We start from the raw sequence: 21,883 nt of genomic DNA on the forward strand, positions 1-21,883 counted from the left end.
GCTGAGGCTACAGCAAGCTTGTCATTGTAGACAAAAGTGCTGCCACAGAAGCTTTTTGCAGTGAGGTGGAGTTAATGTGGAGAATAGGTAACAGGCAGATCTTTCTCTGAGTACCAAATATGTCCTGGTCACTCATATTCTACATATGCAAAGTTAAGGGAATTTTGAGGCTGTCAGCAGAGGTAAAAAGCAAAGGAACTGGAATGAATTCCAGTGCTGGTTTCACTTGCACACAGTGTAGACTATCAGTGTACTGCGTAACATATCTTAATCTACCCGTCTGCTTCTCAGAGAAGATATTGTACCTGTCATTTATTTTCCCACAAAGACATTCAGGGAGTATGCCAAAGGTGCACTATATTAAAGACTGTTCAAAAAGACAGCAGTAGAAAAATAATTGTAATGATTATTCAGATTTCTGATAAAAACATGCTTTAACATAGCTTTTATCATCTGCAGCAGAAGGGGTTGGATAGGGCAAGGCTACATCTCAATCCAGATCCTGTTCTTTCCATTGTAGTTTAGTTTTTGTCCCACAGACCATCCCATGATTAGCTGGATTCGTATATATACCCTTAATAGCAAAACTTAAACATATACCTTGTAGGCAAGAAAAAGAAGAGGCTAGAAGGGGCTTTTTTTTTTTTGTATGTGAACTTGCTACTTGCAGGGTAGATTATTATTTTTCTTGCAGTATTACTTTTTGATATAAGTTGATGTGACTGGCCTTTGGTTTAAATAGTTCCTACAAAAAAGGAATAAAACATCCGGGCAGTGATAGCTGGATCACCGCTCTCAGTACGAGACTGAAAGCCTCTTCCACAGCTGCTGTATCTAGCATTTTGAACTGTCATTTGTTTTTCTTTTTTAATGATGTGTATCGTCACTTATAAATCAATAGTACCAAAATACCCTTAATATTCTTCCTACAATTTTTTGCCTGCACATTTACTGTGCTACTGCCTTTATAGGACACAAACTATTTCTTACCAAATCAGTTATTTTAAACACTCTTTGTAACCTTAAATAAATGTGTAGCATCTATTCAGGATAGTATAAAGTGCTTTTCCAGATGGCTTGATCATGACAGATAACCTTATTTATTGTTATGACAGTACAGGGTCAAGCTGCACCTGTGGTCTCTTCCCCAGCCTGTCTTGCAGGCTTGTCTTTCAAGCAAAAGACATTACCAGCGCTCTTGCAGGACTGAATTCAGCAGTTGACCTAACTTTAGACTGTACCCCTGCTCTTAAATTCCTGCCCTAGTTCCGTGCCAATTGGTGCCTTATACATCCTTTACAAGTGTTTCTTCAGATAGAATGTGCTGCTATTTCCTCTTTTATTTTATTGTTCTTAGTTTTGATCCTAGGATACTGCTGCCTTTTTATAGGTTGAACCTTGGGAGCTCAACTGTAAATTTTGATGTCGTCTCAACGACACTTTTCTGTAAGAGTTTGTGACAAAGATCAAAGTTACAAAGTGTATCTCCCCATAAAGACACGTGTTATCCATTTCCTCCAGAAACACATCACAAGGACAGAAAATGTTGAGGATCATAATAGGTTCTCTTGCCCAGGTCAGTGGAATATGGTAGCACAACTGTCTACAAGTAAGCATGACATGCTGCTTATAGCATGCTGTTCCCTCACATTTAGGCAAGCCCAGCTACTTCATGTACAACCTCAAGTGTTTCTACACAACCTTACTGCATTTTCAGTCTCTCCCTTGCATTGATTGTCCAGTGCTGGCTTAATCTCTTCCTTTATATGTGATATTTGTTAACATTTTAACACTTTTTTGATCATAAAATTCCAAAAAGAAGCCTGTTAATCTAGCTAAATTCGGACAGTTAGAAATCTATCAGTTATTAAGAGATAATTAGAAGAACTACTAAGTCTTGATATGTCTGTATCACTTCTTATCTGTGACAAGTCTTTGCTAGCAAAAACAACTATCCAGCAAGCCAGAAGGATATCAGTCAGCCAAATTGAAGAACACAAAGTATTTATAAAATGTTATGGATATCTCCTTTGTCCCCCACAACCAATAAACATTTTATAACTAAAATTTATAATGAAATATAATGATATAATAATATAAGAATAATACTGTGACATTCTTAACTTCTTCAGTTCTTAACAATGTAATAAAGTAATCAAAATCAAACAAAATTTTCAACATTGATAATGAAGAGAAAACAAATTTTGATATAATTCCTTTTGTCATTTTTCTGTTGTGATCCTATAAACTAATATAGAAATTGAGATTAGGAAAGTTAATAAAAAGTTCACAGATAGAAGGGCTAATTTGGCAGCAAAATGAGGCAGCAAAATGCTGAAACCAAAGTTATCACGTACAGGTGCATCCTAATTTAAAACAAACTCTTCTCTTATTCATTAGAGTCAGCAGTGGTTGTTGTCTTGACAGTAGAAGACATTGTGATACCGCTGTCTGATTAATAACTTCCATCCACAATCTGGGTGTTGCTGACTACAATGGAATCATTTTCAAAGCGACTCCAGTGCTGTATGATAAATGGATGGATTTCAGGAAGAGGGCTTGATCATAGACAATGCTGACCATGGAGAAATTGCCGTGTGTTTTGTTTTGCTGTTACTAAATTTCATTTCAACTTAAATTCATTTTTCTTTAAACTTTTCTATTTTCCAGTGTCTTTTTAGATGCTTCTATATAGATCTGGCATAAATATTTATCTGACATCACTGCCACGTCAGCAGAAACTGCTGAAGATTACAAGTGTTAACAGGGATTAAAAGCTAGATATTATGTTTATTGGCTTATCTCCACCTCTTGAGTGAGCATATTGATATTCAGCTTTGATTTTAGATTCTTATGGTGTTTTTCAAGAGTAATCAGTTTGATGTTTCATCAAAGTTTATGAAGAATGGAGTATGGTCTTCAACTTCCAAACCCATAGTCAGTTTCTGGGTTGAATGGCAAGTTTGCATGCCACAGGTTCCTCAGCTTTGACCACACACCTAAGTTTACTTCCTATAGGAAACTCTCAGAAATTTTGTTGACCTGTTAGAGGAAGTAACAAATGGATGGTGAGAAATGGATAAAAATTTTATCATTATTCTGGTCTCTTGCAGAAAGCGGGGAAAAAAAAAAAGGTAAAGCAGGGCAAAATGAACTCCAATATTAACCATAGGAAAGACGATAAACACATTCAAGTATAAATAGGAAAATATTTGTAGTTTATTGTTATGAATTTTGTTTTGGGAACAGGAAAGTCAGTGGTCAATACCAAAGGAATCAGGAATTCCACACAATACTGTCCATCATCATTTGTCTATTGTTACAAAAGTTGGGAAATCCCTGCCCATATCTCCTGTTAATCATTTATCTGCAAATTTGGATGTTAATGTTACACTGGAATCTGATAACTAGGCACCTCTGAAATTCAGACAGTAGGGTGTAGATTCATTGCAAGTAAGTAGAAGTACTCACCGATATGGCCAAGGTAGGGTCCTTGGTGCTCAACGCTCCCACTATAATGAGGGGAAAGATGGAAGCTCTTTTAAGTCTGGTCTGATCTCTGGAGATGCCTTTGCCTTGCTCTACTGACCACAGAGGAAATTTGGGACAAGACTTCAAACTTTCAACCCTGAATAAAGGGTTCGAAGTTGGCCAGGAGGGTGCCTGAAGTAATTTTAGTTTTGCTGCTCTTTCTAATTGTCTGTGCAATGTAATTTAATTACTATGTCACACTCTTCATTGTTAAGAAACATATTTATGATTGCTGTTTTTTATTATCCTTTTCATGTGAATTCATCTAGCTTTAAAAGTTATTTTAATGATAATGCATGATACCATGTGGTTCTCAGCAAGTTCTGTGTCGAATATTTAGTACAACTGTGTTGACATTCTGCCAGGCTCTTGGTGAGAGCTGCTTGTAAGAAGTCTCGTTGTTGAATCTGATTCACTTTGAGGTGGGTCACAAATCTCAGTCACAGTTCAGTAGATCATCCAGATTTTATTGTCGGAGTTAGCCTCTTTTATGGCTGGCTTCCAAAGCAGTGTACTGGAGTGTGAGTTCAGAAGAGACAAACTCGGAAACATGAAGTAAAGGACTGAGAAGGCACCATGCAATCCTTACTTTGCTAGCAGTCCTCCGGTTCAGTTCTTGACAGTGTCCCTTGTGAACAGCAGCAAATTAAACTGGTATAAAATTCATATCATTGTTTAGAGGAACAAAGATTCTCTGTCTGTTCTGGAGTTTAGTGTGTCTATTATCTCTGCCATCCTCTTAATCAAGAGAAGCAGCTGATGAAAAATGTGCTAAATATGACTAGCAGGAGACTGTAGATAACAAGACTCGGTACTTTCCTTCAGTTAAGGAAAATATAAGTGACCAATCCTGGATAAATTCCTTTCCCCTTGATTTAAAAATACCTACCCATGGTACCAGCCATTATTAAACAAGTCCTTTCCTGAAATCTATCATAATGCGAAAAACAATTCGCAGAATAAAATTTGAACTTTTAAAATGCATGTTTCAGTACTCCAAGTCTCAAGGTTATATTGCTGTGTACTACCATCATATTTGACGGTCTGATATTCCATCTACTCACTGAAATCTTCTAGTAAACACAGTAATGTTCTCAGTCAGCAAATTCTGGAGAGTGCTTCTATGTCTATTGTATAGCAAACAATTCCTGGTTGGAACAATAGGTGAGAAGGCATTTGGACAAGAATTCTTAGAACTATTTATCAGTGACATTAACATAAATTTTCTGAATGACATCGACATAAATTAATGTCTAAATTTTTCTGCGTGTCTTTAAAAGATGGATTGCTCCCTTGCTATAGTACTAGTTTCATCGCACACTGTTATGTAGAAGAAAACAATTTAAACAGTCCACCAGCAATAGCTACTGCTTTTTGTTGTTGTGTTTGCTGCTGGTTTTCATCACCCCTCAGGTACACTGATTAGGTAGGAAATCTGTAGCATGTGTTTCTCAAACAAGCGTTTGAGAAATACCTGTCTCTTAAAGGTATTTACAAATACCGTAGTAAAAAAACATGAAATATGATCACAATGAAGAAGGCCATAACACTTGTTCAGCTATTCTAGGATGCACAGTAAATCCTTTCCTCCTTTTGACATGCCTTCCCCTTCTGCAATAACCTTTATAACTGTTATTAATTATATCATGTAATGTATATATTAGCTGTAGTCCTTCAGTAAACTACAATATTTGGAACACTGAAATCCCATTTTTATAAGTATTTTTTCATTCCTATTTCCATATTGGAACTTGGCATTTTAATTTTTCTTGTCTAATCCTTCCTAGAGCAGTCTGTTTGGGGGTTTTTATTAGTTCGTTATATTTCTTATTTCAGCCACTGACAGAGAAGTTGTTTTCTGTTCTCTAGAATGTAAACTTACTTCTTAGCTAAATTTTACCCCTTTTCATGCCTGAGTTATTAGCCGACATGTTTATTTTGCAGACCAGCTCTTTAAATTTGTTTCCCTTCCTTTAATTTATAAATGATATAATCAATTATTTATACATTATGTCCCTAGTGAGTCCTAAACAGAATATTTGATTGTCCTCAGATAGGTCATGCCACGAGCAAAGCTCCCTTGGGCAGCTGACACCAGTTAGCCCAGGTAGTTTTTAAGCTCTCCTGAGCCTTGACATGTCTAAGGGCAGCCAACAACTACCTACATATTGCATCAGTCAGTGAATGAAACTGATGCGTTGTATGAGTCCATCCGCCCGCTTTTGCTGAGCTTGCATGGTTTTGGCTATTGCAAATGCAGTCAGAAGACAGCTTGGAACAAAAAACTGGCTATGAGAAATAAAATCTAACTGCAGCTGTGTAAAAGCCTTCTTTCAACATCAGCTCAGCATCAATAATTCGAGAAGGGTCTAATAATCATTTTGGCATTCATAGAACCCAGCTGAACTTTGAGTGATGTCCACACAGTGTTGCAGAATTTGTCTGGTTTTTCCAAGCAGACTTATATACGTGAAAATACTTTTATAATCTGAAGTACAAGCAAGAGAAATTTTGCCCTTTGCATTGTTACTAATAATGTCGCATAGATGTTAATTTTTTAACTAAAGAATGTATATGACATACTGTCTTCTAGACTAATTAAAACTTATTTTTGGTCCTTAGGTGTAATGACTACTCTTCTGAGATCAGCTCTTAATTAATGCACAGAAATCCTGAAAGTCCCACCTCTCAATAGTAATGATTGACGTCCAAGGATACATAAATTACACTAACTGAGCTTTCCATTTATACACTTATCTGCAGCCAACTCATCAGAAAAGGTAAGAGAACAGACCAGCCAAAGAAAAGTTATTTTGCTATCACCTGTATTTTCCTGAGGGGGAAAACTTGGCAGAACCGTTAAACATTTATTACTATGGGTGTCAACTTTTCTCTTCAGTGTTTTAGACATAATATTTGCTTTACTGTGAAAATTAGCATTTTGAATTCAGTGATGTACAGTTGAATACTGACACAGTATTCACCATTCAAAACCAAGAATACCTTAGAAGTCAATGGGCAATGCTTTGGATAGCAAATAGTGCTTGCATAGCAATATATTCTTTCTGAACAGAAGCTGTTTGGTATTAAAATGAGGTATTTCACTGTGTGACTGGTGTTTTATCTGTAAATGTTCTCTTAATCTTGACCTACAGTCAGAAGCACAGATTTTATAGTATTTAGTAAGCAGTAATTTATTTCTAGGATTCAATTTAGCACTTCAGTAATGAACTATACATTGCATTTATCTCTGTATTATTCTGGAGTTGGTTAAGATGAAGTTACTGAAGTCATTGAATGAATTCCAGTATTCTCATCTGAGCTGAAGTCCATTGAAACAAACAAACAAAAAAAGTACTAATAAGAACATGGTGTATGGAGAGGAACCAACAAAAGGTGCTGGAATATATCAGAGATATTTGGCCGAGGAACTACATTGCAAATATTATATAGGATGTACTAGAAAGGGGGAAAAAAAAAAAGGACTGGAAATGAGGCTAAACATATGCCTACATAAGGACTTGTCTATGGTTTAAACAGTAATCCAGGGTACAATAATAACTTGTTTGGTCTTGGAAATCAGCTTTTGTCTGACCATGTTTTTGTTTGACTGTGGATAACTTGGAACACTTTAAAATGAATTTATTTACTCGTTATATATAATGTCAATTTCTGATGTCTTATAAGAAATTTCAGTGAAAATGGAGCTCTTGAAATAGACATCAGTCTTTTATGAAAGAAATCTGTCAATTTCAGTGCTTGTATTTTACATTTACCTGCTATCTATACTCTTCCAGAAAAGGGCAGCACTCGAGGTGATTTAAAAAAAAAAAAAAAAAAAAAAAAAAATTGAACACGTTTCAGAGATGATATTTTAGGATGCTAAAAACAAGCCAATGGTTTAATTGACGGTGGTAAGCTTGAGGGCCAGAGGAATTACACTTCCTGGGGGAATATCCAAACTGTAGAAGATTAAAGTATAAACGCTTATTGACGTATCCTTAAATCTGCACTAGAAACAGATGTAGTTGTTTGTATCTAGATGAAAAGTGAACAGATCTATGGGAAAAAATGTAAACATATATGTGTGTGTGTGGACTGGGGACTGCTTAACTTGTGAGATGTCTTAAACTTTTTTTGGGCTGCTAGGCAGCTTGTGAGGGGTAATTCAAATCTATGCCTACCACAGAAGAAATATCAAACAGCAGTATGCCAAACTCTCAAGATGCTTGAAACTTGATTGTTTTAAGGTGGTGAACATAGAACCTGTGCTTAAGGCTGTGTTTTAAAACCAACAGAGCAAGACATAAGCAGCCAGGGGCGAGGTGGGGTGGAATCACTAAATGGCGACTGGCTGCAGTGATACCTGATGTTGCTTAGAAAACAGACGGCAGCAAATGGAATGAAATGTAATGTTCTGCCCAATCAGGTGCTTTTTCAAAGACTCGAATGGCAACATTGTATGCTGTCAGGGTAAACACTCCTTCCCAATGTATTTATTTTTTAATGTGTTTCAACCTCAGGTTAAGGTCTGAGACCTCAAATTGTCCAGGTTAAAATGTTTTAACTGAACACATATTACAGCTTCCCTCCTTTTTGTTGTAGTCACAGTTATTTCCTCCTCACCTGCAGCACAAAGGCTACAGAAAAAGGGGATTGAAAGGAAAACTAAAACCATGATTGCATAAGGCAGGTGCTGGGCAGAGAGGTCCCATCAAAGGAATACACTGGCTTTACAACACCCCCTTTGTGTCCAGCAAGGTGAAGAAAATGTGCATATCCTGTGCAAGACTGCAGAACAACACAAACTAAGAGTACTGTGAGCAGAGTGACTTAGAGTCCAGGTCTTTTACTTCTTCAAATAAAAATATCAGGACAAAATGAAACAAATTTAGAGTTAGGAGTACAGACATATAAGAGGAGGCTGGGGAAAAAAATTTGGAATAAAGTACAAAAGGGGCTATTCTAGATGCCCTTCATTTCTAGAATAACTTCATACTTTTAGGATTAGTTCAGAAATATCAGTAGATCTTTTTTGAGACTGTAATTTCTTCTTCTTTGTGATATAGCTCTTTGTCCAAAGTAACTATTGCAAACTTTTGTATTTACCTGTAATGTTTAACGTTACTGTGAGTTCCATATTTTGTGTATGGAGACATAACATCTAGGTATTAACTACATTTTTATCTTTATTGGTGGCACATGGAAAGAATATGCACTCTAATTTGGCTACTTGGAGAAAGTTGAACTGCGTAAAACTGAACAGCTTAGTAGAACCAAAATGTTTTAATTAGAACAAAGATGCTTCTGTGCAATGTAATACAGCCACTAGTCTATCAGGATCAAGCTTTCTCACACCTTCAGAATTTGTGTAAAACCTCACTGTAAGTTTGACTAGACTGTGTATCTGTGGAAATATTAACAGAAAACCTATACATACGTTTAGAGTGTTGACAGCTGTTTTAAACTGTAGTTAAAATGTATTTTGTGCTAATTCAAAAGAATAATTCTAGCTACAGCACCAGCTTTAAAGATCATAGAGAACATCAGATCAACTGAGGACAATGTGTGCCTCTTGCTTTATGATAGTCAATTAGACATTAGTGATAGGTATTTCATTCTGAATAGCTGCAACAATAAATTATTCTCAGGGTAACACGGTAGAGCCTAATCTCCTTTGGCTTTTGGAACCAGTAAAATAACAGAACATCAGTCAAGTTAATAAAGTGTGCCCTTATTACACATTCTGCATCTGTACATAAGCTGCCAGCATATGATCAAAGACTGCAGCTGTTTCAGTTAGATCACAGTCACCTCGTAGACATTTTGTAGTTATAGCCAAGAGAGTTCCAGGGACGACCCAGTCACCTTGCAGACAAACAAAGTTCGGTGGAACCTCATTAAATTCCAACAAGATGTTATATGAAACTGGTAGCACATCTATTGGATATCGTATAGATAATTTTTGTGTTAAAATTGTTTCGTATGCTTTTTGTATACATTGCCTGTATGCCTTCTCAAGAAACTCTGTTCACACAAAAATTCGGAGGGCCGTGTCTGCATATTTTAATTTTGGATTGGTAGTTGCCAATAATAAAGCGTTATTAATAGCCAGATGGCTGTGTTGTATTGCATGCTTTCAGACCATGTGAAGGCTTTAATAAAATATATGTAATATTAATTAAAATAGTTATAACTTCAGCTGGGATATTAAAGTGTGTTTTCATAGCTGTTGACACAATTTCCATTTCACCTCATGGACGAGTGTTACATGTAAGTCAGTGAGTTTTGCCATTGACTTTTAAAAAGTAAAATTTCACCTAATCAAATTTTAGTAATAATCAGATGTGTTTTAACAACAACTGACTAACTTTTCTATATTATCAGGTTTCAGCTAATGATGTGAAACATCAGAGAGGGAGAGGTCATAATAAGTGATTCAAGGAGTTATTCCTGAAAAATACGTTTTAAGAGTTTCTCTAATGTTGAAAACAGAATAACTAACTGCTGTATTGCAACAAAATTCAACTGGCAACTTCTTTGTTTGGAAGTTTAAAGACACTATTCCCTCAGCCTCATTGTTGGTTTTCTTCCACATTAGGATTCAATAAAATAGTACAACTTCACTTTTTAGGTAGCAAAGGAGTACAACAAAATACAGGCAGCCAGCAAAACCAATATTTCAATCTTAGGTTTTTTTGCAGTAATTAATTGCTGATGCAAAATGAAGCACAAAAGCCCAAGATTACTTAAAGAACAGCTCTAACAAAAAATGCAACCTTGTGTTCTTAGCTGCTCTTCCTAAGCCTGTTCTTCACACATTACAGATAAAGAAACATATGTGTAATCTGATACCTTTCGCTGCATGTACAAAAAAAAATAGATTGTAAAACAAAGATGTTAGGTGGGATAATAAACTATTACGGTAACAGTCAAATTGCTTGTCAAGTCATGAAGGGTTATGCTTTAATTAAGCAAGAAGGCATGACAGGGTGTGAATTGCAATGTAATAATTCTTGTCTAGTGTATTGTTAGGCAAGAGGCCAAAGGCCTAGTGCCACTAAATGCTGCAGGAATGAATTATTATGCTGTAATATAACCAATGCAATATCATATTGCAGTAACTGTAAAAAATATTACATTTTAAATGAAAAAATACAAATTATAATTTTTCTGTACCTAATTACCCTCCTAATAAACTATTGCCAAGGCTCTTGCAGAAAAAAGATTTTCTATTTAATGTCGTATTTAGATGGCAATTAAACTCTAAAGACAATTATTTCTGGGAGATCTGAATGTTATTTTGATACCATTTTTCCTAAAATAAACAGAAGATGTGCAGCTCTGAGAAACAAATGTTCCCTAAATTCTTTTTCTTCATTGGACAGAGCTATTGTAAAACTCAAAGTAAGAGCTTTGTGAAACTCTTCTTTCCTAGGAGCCTTGCATTTAGTGGAGGCTTTGTTATTACCTTTACCTTTTGAAAGCACAATTTTTCTTCCCATTCTTCCTTGTTGACACCTTTTCAGAAGACACTTCATTTATAAAGCCCTTCAAATTCCCCTGTCAGACTAATTATTTTTAAAAAAACTGTGTTTTCTATTATTTTGGCTTTTTCCTGATCATCAAAGGAGAAGTCAACAGAAAGAAGACAAAACCAAAGGACTGTGGTAGCTCCTATTATTTTTCTATGTTACAAAGCATAAAATCAAAGATACTGTAAATAGTTGGAAGTGTTGAAAAAAGTGCTGAGCTCTGATATTTTTCTGCATTTTCATTGGTTATATGATATAGGTAGCAAAACTTATGTAGTTAAGTCTTATAATGCATGATATTTACCACTACTAAAAAGTCACACCTTATTCTCCATTTTGCAAAGTTATTGCACAGTTGCAAGATTCATTAGAACGATAGAACAGGAATAAAATGGGGGGGGGGGGATGTCTCATTATTTTTATGTTGCTTTTGTAGCAGTGATGTAAATCAGTACAGCTTCCAGAAATCACAGGTCCGCTGTGCAGTATCACTCCAATCAGTGGTCCACATTTTTTTACTTACACTTTCTTGTTTAATCTGAGGCTGACTGTTGTCTAATGCACTACTGAAAATCAGATGTGGGATCAATTTGCAAGTTTCAGCTACACTCCTTAGTTGACTGAAGTTTGTCCTTAAGTAAAATCATAATTTGTAATTTGTCAGTTGACTTAATCACATTATAATTAATACACTTTTTTCAGGGTTGCAATATTTACTACAGTAATACTAACAAGCAATGTTTAATACTTTTTTTATATATCAGCACTTCTGTACAGTAGTGTAGCTGTAGTAGTAATGATAGATCTCGTGTAGAAGAGAGTTAGTGTTTAGGTTGGTACATGAACAGAGACAATTTTGTCCATAACACTTGAATTACAAGCAAATTTGTCTTCAAAAGATTCTTTGTATGCTAAGAAACCCTGTCACTATGGCAGAGTTCAAAGGAGGAAACAATTGGTTTAATTTTCACAACAGTCAAGTAGTTTCCTCTTCTAAGCACAATTCGTCAAAAATAAAATATATTGCACTTCTCGTATGGTTTACCACAGCCAGTTGAGGATTTTTCTTTTGGTTTCATAGTGATTAGGAGGGCATTTCTACTTGTTGGCTTTCAGCAAACTGTTGTCTTTAATCTGAGACTGCAGTCTAGATAAAAGTTCACAGTAATTATTCATCGCTACATTTTTAAGGCCTGTAAATCCTATAACCTGATGTTTTGACTTGCTTTCTCTGGTTTTGTAATACACAAATTTGTATAAATACTTTATAACTTCATCAGAAAACTAAAACAGAAATTAAAAAAATCTTCAGGGCAAAGGATAATAAACTGCCAGTTGAAGCTTCTGTTTTTCACAATAGAAATGCTTTTGAGATTTGATTAGCAATGACATATTATATGACAAAAGAAGAAAAAGGATTTAGAAATGGAAACTAAAAATAGTTGTGTGGTAATTTAATAACCTGGCAGATTTTACTCCATCTGCTAGGAAGAGTTTGAAAGCCATTTCCTGCTGCCACTCACACCACAGAAGCTTCAGAGTTCAGAGATGGAATCAAATACCTGATGTGAAAATCTGCTATTATGATTCATATCCAAAGATGCATATCAATATCCTTGCCTGGAATATTGTGTAGGGTTATTTAAAAAAGAAGTGAATCCAAAAGTTCAGGATTACTATTTATCTCATTGTCAATACCGCCCTTGGTGGCAAAAAGAGACCAAAAATATTCACCCCTTGCAATTTATGAAAATTATTGAAACAATGCTACGTGACTGGACAACTCAAGAAATTTCATGAACTTACTTTCAGGGTGACAGTACGGTGTTATATTGATCTGTCCTGTATTGCCATCCAGAATTGACAAGCAAACCGGGGGAAGAGAACATCAAGTCAAACTACATGGACAGAAAGTATGAAGGAGAACACGTGCAATGTAAACCTGTAGCTGATGAACTGGCCTTCCAGCCCACCATTGATGAGTGTACTCTGTTGTGGTGATGAGTTAGCTGCAGCAACCTGCAGGTCTCTGTACACAGCTGGTTAAGCAGCTATAATTGGTTATTTCTAGATGATACTTCACAGCTGTTTGATAGCTATAAGAAAAGATATATTACTGTCTTTAATAACAGAAAATATGTAACACTACTGGTAGTGTTAATCTAATTGGCAGTATCAGCATAGTTTCTTTTCACTGAGGGAGCGAGAATGTAAGTTGGAATTGGACATGGCAAATGGCACAAGCTGCTGTAAGCGCTATAAATCCTTTTCACACAGAAAAGGGTCTTTTATATTTGGTCATTCAGGAAGAGAATCTAGAGGGAGCGCTGAAACTTCAACGGCAACTTGACTTTTTGTTTTTCTAACCTGGCCAGAAGAAACAAGGATAAGCGTGTTTAGATCTGAAAATGTAAAAATAATCTATCTTCCTGTGAGATAAAATTTTCATGAAAAATTAAAAGCCTTATGTAATGCACTTTCTACCCGTTCACACATTCGCATGCTTTTTGCAAGTTTTAAAGTGCTCTGGCCCAAGATTGTTTTAGTTTCACCCAAAATAACTTATTAGAAAAGAGAATGAAATAGTTCATTTTAATCACAATACAAAGGAATACTGACAATTTTAGCTGTGGGCATTTTTTTATAGTCATCTCTTTAAAAATTTCATCCCTAATTTGTAGGAGCCTTTTCAGGTGTATGATGGAAGCAGCATGATTATTTATTAAGTTCTGAGCCCTGTGTGAGAGGCCAGTTAGTGTCATATCAAGTGCTTGTTCTACAAGATGGGCGTTTGCTTAGGTATTTTCAGAACTGGACCAGAACAGGGCTATAGGGGTATAAATCCTTGTCCTGCATTATTGATTCACCATGCTGTCTGCTCTGTCAGCATATACTTGTTTCCAGCCCAGAAATTTGTTATTAACAAATACACATCAATTGAAATAACAGATGTTAATTTTTTTCACAAGCATAAGAAAAATCTCTCATGGTAAAGTTTCACACTAACACCTGTTATCAGGCCGAAGATTAGCCTGCTGGAGTAATTAAAACTTAATAATACTAGATTACTGTGCTAAAGCTTAACTCACAGTTAATATGTTTTCATATTGGAATGAGGTTTCTTGTCCCAATGAATAGACCTTGGATTTAATAAGACCAGCTCAAGCAAACAAATTTTTTAACGTGCAAAATGTGCTTTGTCTGTTATCTGGGCTTCTGGAGAAGGATATGTAACTAGCTGTAAGCAAAGGACTGGAGGAGTTGACCTATGTGCCCTTCAGACTTCAAGTAGAATATGGACTGCAACCTCAAAAAGTGCATTCTTAGAACTAGCGTGAAGATACAATTTTCCATATGAAACAGCAAAGTTCATGCAGAGTTTCATTATATAGATTAGGCATATATGAAATTTTAATTAATAGGTGCTGATTTGTAGAAGGAACACTTAAATTTTAGCTTTCCTTTTACAAGGCTTATTCTAAGCATTCCCCCTCTCACCCTTTGACCCAGCATTAACATTTGGACAGGTATGCCATGTGATATGATATTTACCTTTGTCATTTTATTTTGGCATAAAAGATAGCTCCCAAACCTACCTCTTCTGTATAAGTGTCCACAATATAACAATAGTTGCTAGAAAGAAATAGCAAGAAAAGCAGAATTTGAATACCTATTGATACGTGGAATCTGTACAAAAGTAATCTTGAAGAAAAATAATTTAACATTCCTAATGATGCAAAAGATATGACAATTAAAAAAATTTTCAGGCATAACATTAATATCATTTATCTAATCTTTCTATTTCCTTTCAACTGTGTATTAGATGATCAGGTCAAACCAGATTTTAGCCTTTTTGTTTATAAAGCAAGGACTTTTTAGATCTATAACTGCATTCTGTACACCCCAAGGTGGCTGGAACAGCCAATAGGAGTAATAGGGGTCATTAAACCTTGTCACAGGGGGTTAGACGTGGTGCTTTCTTCCTGCATGACAGGCTGTGACAGTCAAACCGCACTGAAGCAGAACAAGCGACAGTGGCAGTTTGCTGCGAGCAGCGCTACTGTCACAACTCCCACTAGAAAGCTGAACGTTAGGTATTCAGCTCAGGGAAGTTTCAAACAAACCGTGCGAATTCTGGTTTCAAAAATTTCCCTGCAAATTGGTAGTGACATGCATTAACTGCCAAGTGATTGTGTTGTTACGTGAGTGATTGTCCACTGTCTGATGCTGGCCGTGATCATAGTTTGAGTGACACCGTTGATCCATTTACATTTGTGCTTCACTGTCCCTGTTATGGGAAATCTGCCTTCGTTTGAGAGAGCTGGCATACTAGTGTAATTAGAATGAAGCTTATAATTGCTCTTTAATGATGTATGTGTTTGTCACTGAATAACTACTTACAGGACGCTACTAAAACCATGTACCTGACTGAGCCCAGGACAAAATCACATATATTCATACACTTCATATAAGCTTTCATTCCTCAGTAAAAAGGACTGACTTTATGAAGACTACAGAAGTCTGAACTTTGAATTTTTAACAGATTCCTTAAAAGGCAAAAGCTAACCAAGAGAATGCACGCCTGAATTCAGCCTTTTCAAGTATAACATTTCCAGGCTTTTGTAACACAACAGGAGAGACAGATTTTACAGAAAAAAGGAAACTAAGCATCTTGGTAGTCTGCTTAGGGGAGCAGCATACTATGAATATTTTTTTTCCTCGTTTTACGCTGAATTTAGATAGTGTTCCAAACCCAGAAGAGTGGTACTGTTAGCCTATGTGTGTATGTATTTAAATCTGTAATGATGGGTAGAAGAGGTTTGGAAAAAGTTCAAGACAACCTCTATGAAGTCAATAGTGAGTCAACACAGATCAGAGTATTTTCATTATTTCAGTATACATCTTTTTCTAACTAGAGAATAGTTATGCTTAGATTTCTTTCTACTCTTACATAAACTAAGAAATTGTGAATAAATTGTGGCTTGAAATTGTCAAGTTGCTGTTTGTGGCTGTTAGCAATAAGTTTAGATGAGATTCTCTCAGCTATGGTTGGTTAAGGAATTGAAGGTTACAGCAATGTAGCTGAGCTTGCACTGAAAATGTCCCTTCTAGATGGACTAAACCCCTCCTTTTGTACTTTGTTATTTAAAAATAATACCAAACTTTATTGTTTCTGTTCAGAGGATATTTTGACTTGGAAGACATTTTTCTAATTTTACCAGTCTTTCCTAAAAACATAGTTAGTAATTAGTTTTTAAATAATTATCATTCAGGACACTATTTTTTTTTTTTTATTTCTGCTAGCTATAGATATTAAAACTGTAAAGCTTTAGATGTGTTGTCCCATATTCCTATATATTCACATCATGACTGCCCAAACGGGGACCTCTTTTTTGATTTTAAAAATCAATTACCAAAAGTCCTGTCTTATTAAGCTGACAATTACCAAAGCTTGTCTTAGATCTGGTCATGTGCATCCATTCTTCAGTGTGCTTCCCTTGCACTGCCGGGTATGTTGCCTTCTGGCAACTCCTGAGCTCTGCTCCACCATTATACCCAAAGCAGTAACAGCTGTGATAACATTTACTGGTTGAAATACTGATACGACACTCCACTCTTTCAATACAGAGCATCTTTTTCACTCTGTTCTCTCTCCAGCAAATTACACAAAAGAGATCCAAGTTGAAACATGAGTTCAGTTTTTCAGACATACCTGTACTTTGCTCAGCCCTTTAATGCCCTTGTTCCTGATAGGAATGGAGACATGCTGGGAGAGAAGGATTTGTAGGCAAAAATGCCTGAGAAACTATATAGGGAGCATTGTTTCCATCTGGTGAATGTTGTGTGGTTCGCCAGAGAAAATCTCAGATCCATCTGTCTTTTCTGGGTATGTCAGAAGAGGTTGCTCTCTAACAAATATTGCCAGTGTCCTGGACAGCACTGGGAGTGGTTAAGAGATGCAGTGGGACTTTTACCAAGCAGTAGTAAATTAGAAGTCTCCTTCTGGAACACCTTTTTACCTGCCAGTGTCTTTTCTTCTCACTTCCCAGATTTTTCTTCTCGCTTCTCTTCCCAGATTTTTGCACACCCTCAAAGGATTGGCCGGGGTGTCATAATCCAGTTAATACGTATTACTGAGCTAGGACTTCGGCCTCGTAAATCAGAACATGGGCTTACAAGATAGAAGAATCATAATGGTTGCCTCAAAAATTGCACTCAAACTAAAAAAATATGAATACCAACCTTGACAAGATTAATCTGTCTGCTTTATAACTTTTTTCCATGTAAATATTACCTAAAATGTAAGATTAGGTGTTTGAAAGCTATTCTGAAAAAACGGATGTAAGCATTCCATTAGATTTAAAAAAACATATTCTACTCAAATACCAACCCAGAGTATTTTCAGCGTAGTATAATTTCTTTAAAAAGCTGCAGTTTTTAAGCAAAAAGGCTAAAGGAGGTGATGTCAATATCAATATTAAATGTCTTTTAATTAGTAAAATTAAGTTAATAAAATTGACAGCAATGGAGTACAGAGTAATCATGCTTAGAAAGTTACTCAGCAGTTTGTCTAAAATAAGTCATTGAAGTCATGATTTAGGTGTTCTGTCATGCTTACCCACCACATAAGCAGTTAATACAAAACATTCCATTTTACTGTTATGAAAAAAAAATTTATTTTTTTTTTAAGAGCTGTAAATTGGGTTGTGCTGGAAGCATCCATTTTCTTGCCTCCATCACTGCCAACTCCCACTGTTTTCTTTGATATATGATTTGCAGACTACTATTATTATTTATGTGTTTTACAATTACTACGAATGACACCTCCCCTTCCTCAGCCCTAAGCCACAAATCTGAAATGAATAAACGCTGTTTATTGTGACAGTCTGCCTTTTGTCTGTGGAACAATGACAAACTACACCACTGACAGCCAGTTGCTGTTTTTAACTACTGCTCTTGAGCTCAGTCTTTGAGTGTTCTTCGGCACACGACAACAGACGATCTGGAATAAAATAGGTGAAAATATATTGCATTTGTTTAGCATGTCATGACACCATTGTCCAATACATTGAGTAAACAAGAAGAATAAATTACATAAGCATGATAGGTTTTAGTTCTCTACATTTCGTTGAGATTTGTACAGCTGTGGTCATATCAAAATTAATATATTAATGCTTTTTAGTATTAATAATTTTGATATTCATAGAAAGAATTGCCTTCTGACTGGAATGAAATGAGGGAGGAGAAATAAAGGGAGCACTTTTAATTATTTGTGAAATCTAAGAATATTTCTGTTCATTCTGAGTTCTTCAACAGAGCTGAGGCAGCGTGGAATGACTTTATGAATTTTGCGAATGTCTTCTGACCTGCAGCTAGTCAGTTTTTAAGAAATGTTAGAATGACCTGTTTAATATCTAATTGTACTGAGCAGAGTTAGTAAGTAAATCAGTGATTATACTTTGACTAGACCCTGGCTTCTATTTAAACACAGACTTGTAAATAGGCCCAGGTATTTATTTGATGTCATATTCTTTACATCGGAGTTTGCACACAAATGTACTATTTCTTCTTGAAACCAGATGTTATCCTTTTGTTTATGCCTCTTCCTCCCCTTACACACACCTGGTGCATAAGCGTGCATGAGTGCACATACACATGCAAGCATATGACAACCCTAGTTTATAATCTTTTTTATGCATTCATGTATCTTTGTGTACATAAATGAGTACTGCACTGTGTTTTTTTTTTTTTATTTACCTGTCTAAACACAACAACATCAGAAAGGGTTTTCTGGCATTTGTGTTATTGTCATAGAATGTTGTGCTACTTTTAACAATGAAAGAGCAATGTCTAGTGTTTAAGTTCAAGTTTTCTTCAGTGCATAATACTGCACATGTCCAGTATCTGACCAAAAAGGGATTTTTTTCCTAAATTGCATGGAGTATACTGATCAATGTAGGTCTTTTAAAATTCCTCAGTTTATTAGTGGTGTTTAAATTTCTTTTTCCTTTTTCTTTTCTCAAATTAAAGATAAGGGAGAGAATATGAGTGCATTCCAAGTCTGCATTGGCACTGCCAACTTGTAGAAAATATATTTCTAATTAAAAACACATAATCTATAGTCCTGCTTAGAACTTCCTATAATTTCATACATTAAAATCTGCAGTTAATTTTTTAATGCATATCTCAGATGAATAATTTGCCTTCTCTTTAACTATCTGTGTCTCCTCTCTTCTCTTTTTTTCTTCTTTGATTTTCCCTTTGAAGAGCCCTGTACCTGTTTTTTTTTTTTTTTCTTAGACTTCTTATCTTTCTGCTTATGGAAACACCTGGATACATTCTCAACATAGATTTCTGTCCGTTAAACAGTGGGATTTATTATTTTTATTTTTAAATACAAATATAAGCCATGAAGTAGCAAGCAGGGTAGTTTCAGAGTGCACAGATTCTTGTCCTTGCAACAGGGTCATTCCTCCAGGATTGTGATTTTTATACTAATACCCAGAGAAAACCCTTGAAGAAAACCTCTTGTATATCTTTGTATACTGATTAATAAATAACATGAGATGATACTCGGTGCATCTATGGATCCAACAAAGAGAAATAATGTTCTTGTTTTTGGAAGAAATGTTTTGTGAATACTTTTTTAAGGGTAAAATATTGTAAAGTGCTTTAAAAAATAATATGACAATATAAACATGAAAATATTCATCTAACTGGCAGGAAGAGGGCCTTGAATGTGTTTTGTGTAGGCAATAAGTCAGAGTTGCAATTAGATTCCCTTTCCAAAGGCTAAATCCACACTGAATTCAAAAGAAAGAATTCTTCTAATTCCAGTCTTTCTAGCTTAGCAGTTTTTTATGATGTTGGGCAGCATGAAATTAATGAATGAATCACACAGCATAACAATACACCAAATGAAGAACAGGCATACACATTCAGTAAAGAAAGCCATTTTGGCATTCCCAGCTAGGTATTCTAATCCAATAGAGAATATTTCATCCTCTTGCCTGGCCTTCTGGCTGCCAAACACATTCCTGTCTGAACTAACAGTGTTGTGCTCATTCACATAGCTGAAGTATCCTTCCTAAAGACATGAAGTGTGGTTTAGCTAGTTCAGATAATATCTAAGTTATGATCGTTATCTAGCTATAATAAGCTACTCACTGTCAGTAGAGCTATCCAAACATTAATGAGTTCCTTTCAAATCTGGAGATTAGTTAAGCTTCATGTCAGTTGTTCACAGCTGTATATTGATTTATTTCTTAATTCACCATGAATTTTATTAAGATGATTGAAGATATTTTCGTCATTAGTCATTTTCTATGTATTAGAATTGAGACAGTTATTGACAGTTAAAAACAACAGCAAAAATGTTTACACACAGACAATGGATTATCTCAAAACCTTGACACAAAGCATGTAGCAACAACTGCTTGTGACATTTAACATGTAAATCTAACAAACACGTGTTCAAAATGAAATTGGTGTTCACTGTCATTTGAATGTATACAGAGAGATTTATTAATTTAGTTAATTTAATATCTATTTGTAGATATGAAGGACTCACATGAACATAAAAATTTACTTGACTTACAGACATCAGATTATCTTTGTTATTTCTCTGACCTATAGAGGATGTGCGGTTTCATGTACGCGCAATAGCTTTAAAGTGGCTGGAAAAGTGCAACAAAGGTGAAGCTACTATTCAACAGATATCTTTCTCATGCTTGTAAAACTGTTCATTCAGGGTAGATGTAGTCACTTGCAGAATAACAGTCCAAGGGGATCTTTCTTCAGAAGCAGAAATGTTGAGGGCCCTTCATTATAAAAGAGCTGTATTTCTTTTCCAGTACCCTTGCCCAATCATTCTAGCTGCAAAAGCCAGAGCCATTTGTATTCAGACATCCTCAGCTTCTTCTTTCCTCTCTCTAGTTTAATTCATTGCAGAACTGGACAGCGTGGGATCAGTGAATGAATTCCATTTCAAGTGACAATACATTAATTTAAAAATCGGAATATACAGCCATTTTGACCACCTAGGTTTGGTATTCTAATCTAATAGAAAAGCTTTCATGCACTTACATTGCTTCTTGGCAGCCTAGACAAATCTCCGTTTATGAGAACAGTACTGTGTTGATCAGAAAACTATGCTGTTTATGCTTGAATTTGAATATGTAAAGCAGGTTTTCAATTATAAAAGTATTTCTCTTCCGTAAGCTTCCCTGAGCCCTGGGGTCACTAGAGACGTAAACCAGGAGCAGTAACAAGGAAACCATGAGTGACCAGAAAAGAGGCCGTTAATTCATACCGCTTGTGCTAACAGACCAATAATCATAAAATCATCTTCCTAAACTAGTCACTTGAAGCACACATACAGGTAGACTACATTGGTATTCACCATTAAAAATTTTACTGAGTATTTTTTTTCACCCATTTTTTTTCTTCTTTTTTCTTTCTTTTTTCTGCTACCATGAGTATTCTGTGAATGCTACTCTATGCCTCACTTTCTTAGATTTTACTGCAACTTTAGCGTGCAGATCAAAAACCAACAACAGCAGAAGAAATGCAGACATGGGATTTGACTTGTGACTACCAGACAGTCTAATTTTGCTGCAAAGTTGCCTTAGGTGACACATCAAGAGCTCACAAAACAAAGTAGGAACCTCCTGCTGAAGTGAATGTGACTGTAATTAATACAGTCACCAAAATGACATGAAAAGAAATGTTTCTTAGGCCAGTGTCAGTTTTATTCCTGATCTTAATCTGTAAAGTTACTACATCAAGTCCAAACTAACGCAGCAAAACAAACCTCA

General features: G+C 35.6%; 1 protein-coding gene across 17 annotated transcripts in view; it reads left to right on the forward strand.

Annotated features, from left to right (window-relative positions):
• Positions 1-21,883, forward strand: part of TENM3 (teneurin transmembrane protein 3) — a 1,446,905-nt gene that overhangs the window by 810,674 nt on the left and 614,348 nt on the right. For all 17 annotated transcript variants that reach the window (XM_075421787.1, XM_075421794.1, XM_075421795.1 and 14 more), the window contains one exon: positions 6,154-6,311. The gene's annotated coding sequence lies outside the window, so the exon portion shown is untranslated. The remainder of the gene's footprint in view (positions 1-6,153; positions 6,312-21,883) is intronic.

The sequence above is a fragment of the Opisthocomus hoazin genome, chromosome 5 (genome assembly GCF_030867145.1).
Source record: "Opisthocomus hoazin isolate bOpiHoa1 chromosome 5, bOpiHoa1.hap1, whole genome shotgun sequence".
In the NCBI taxonomy this organism is placed as follows: domain Eukaryota; kingdom Metazoa; phylum Chordata; class Aves; order Opisthocomiformes; family Opisthocomidae; genus Opisthocomus; species Opisthocomus hoazin.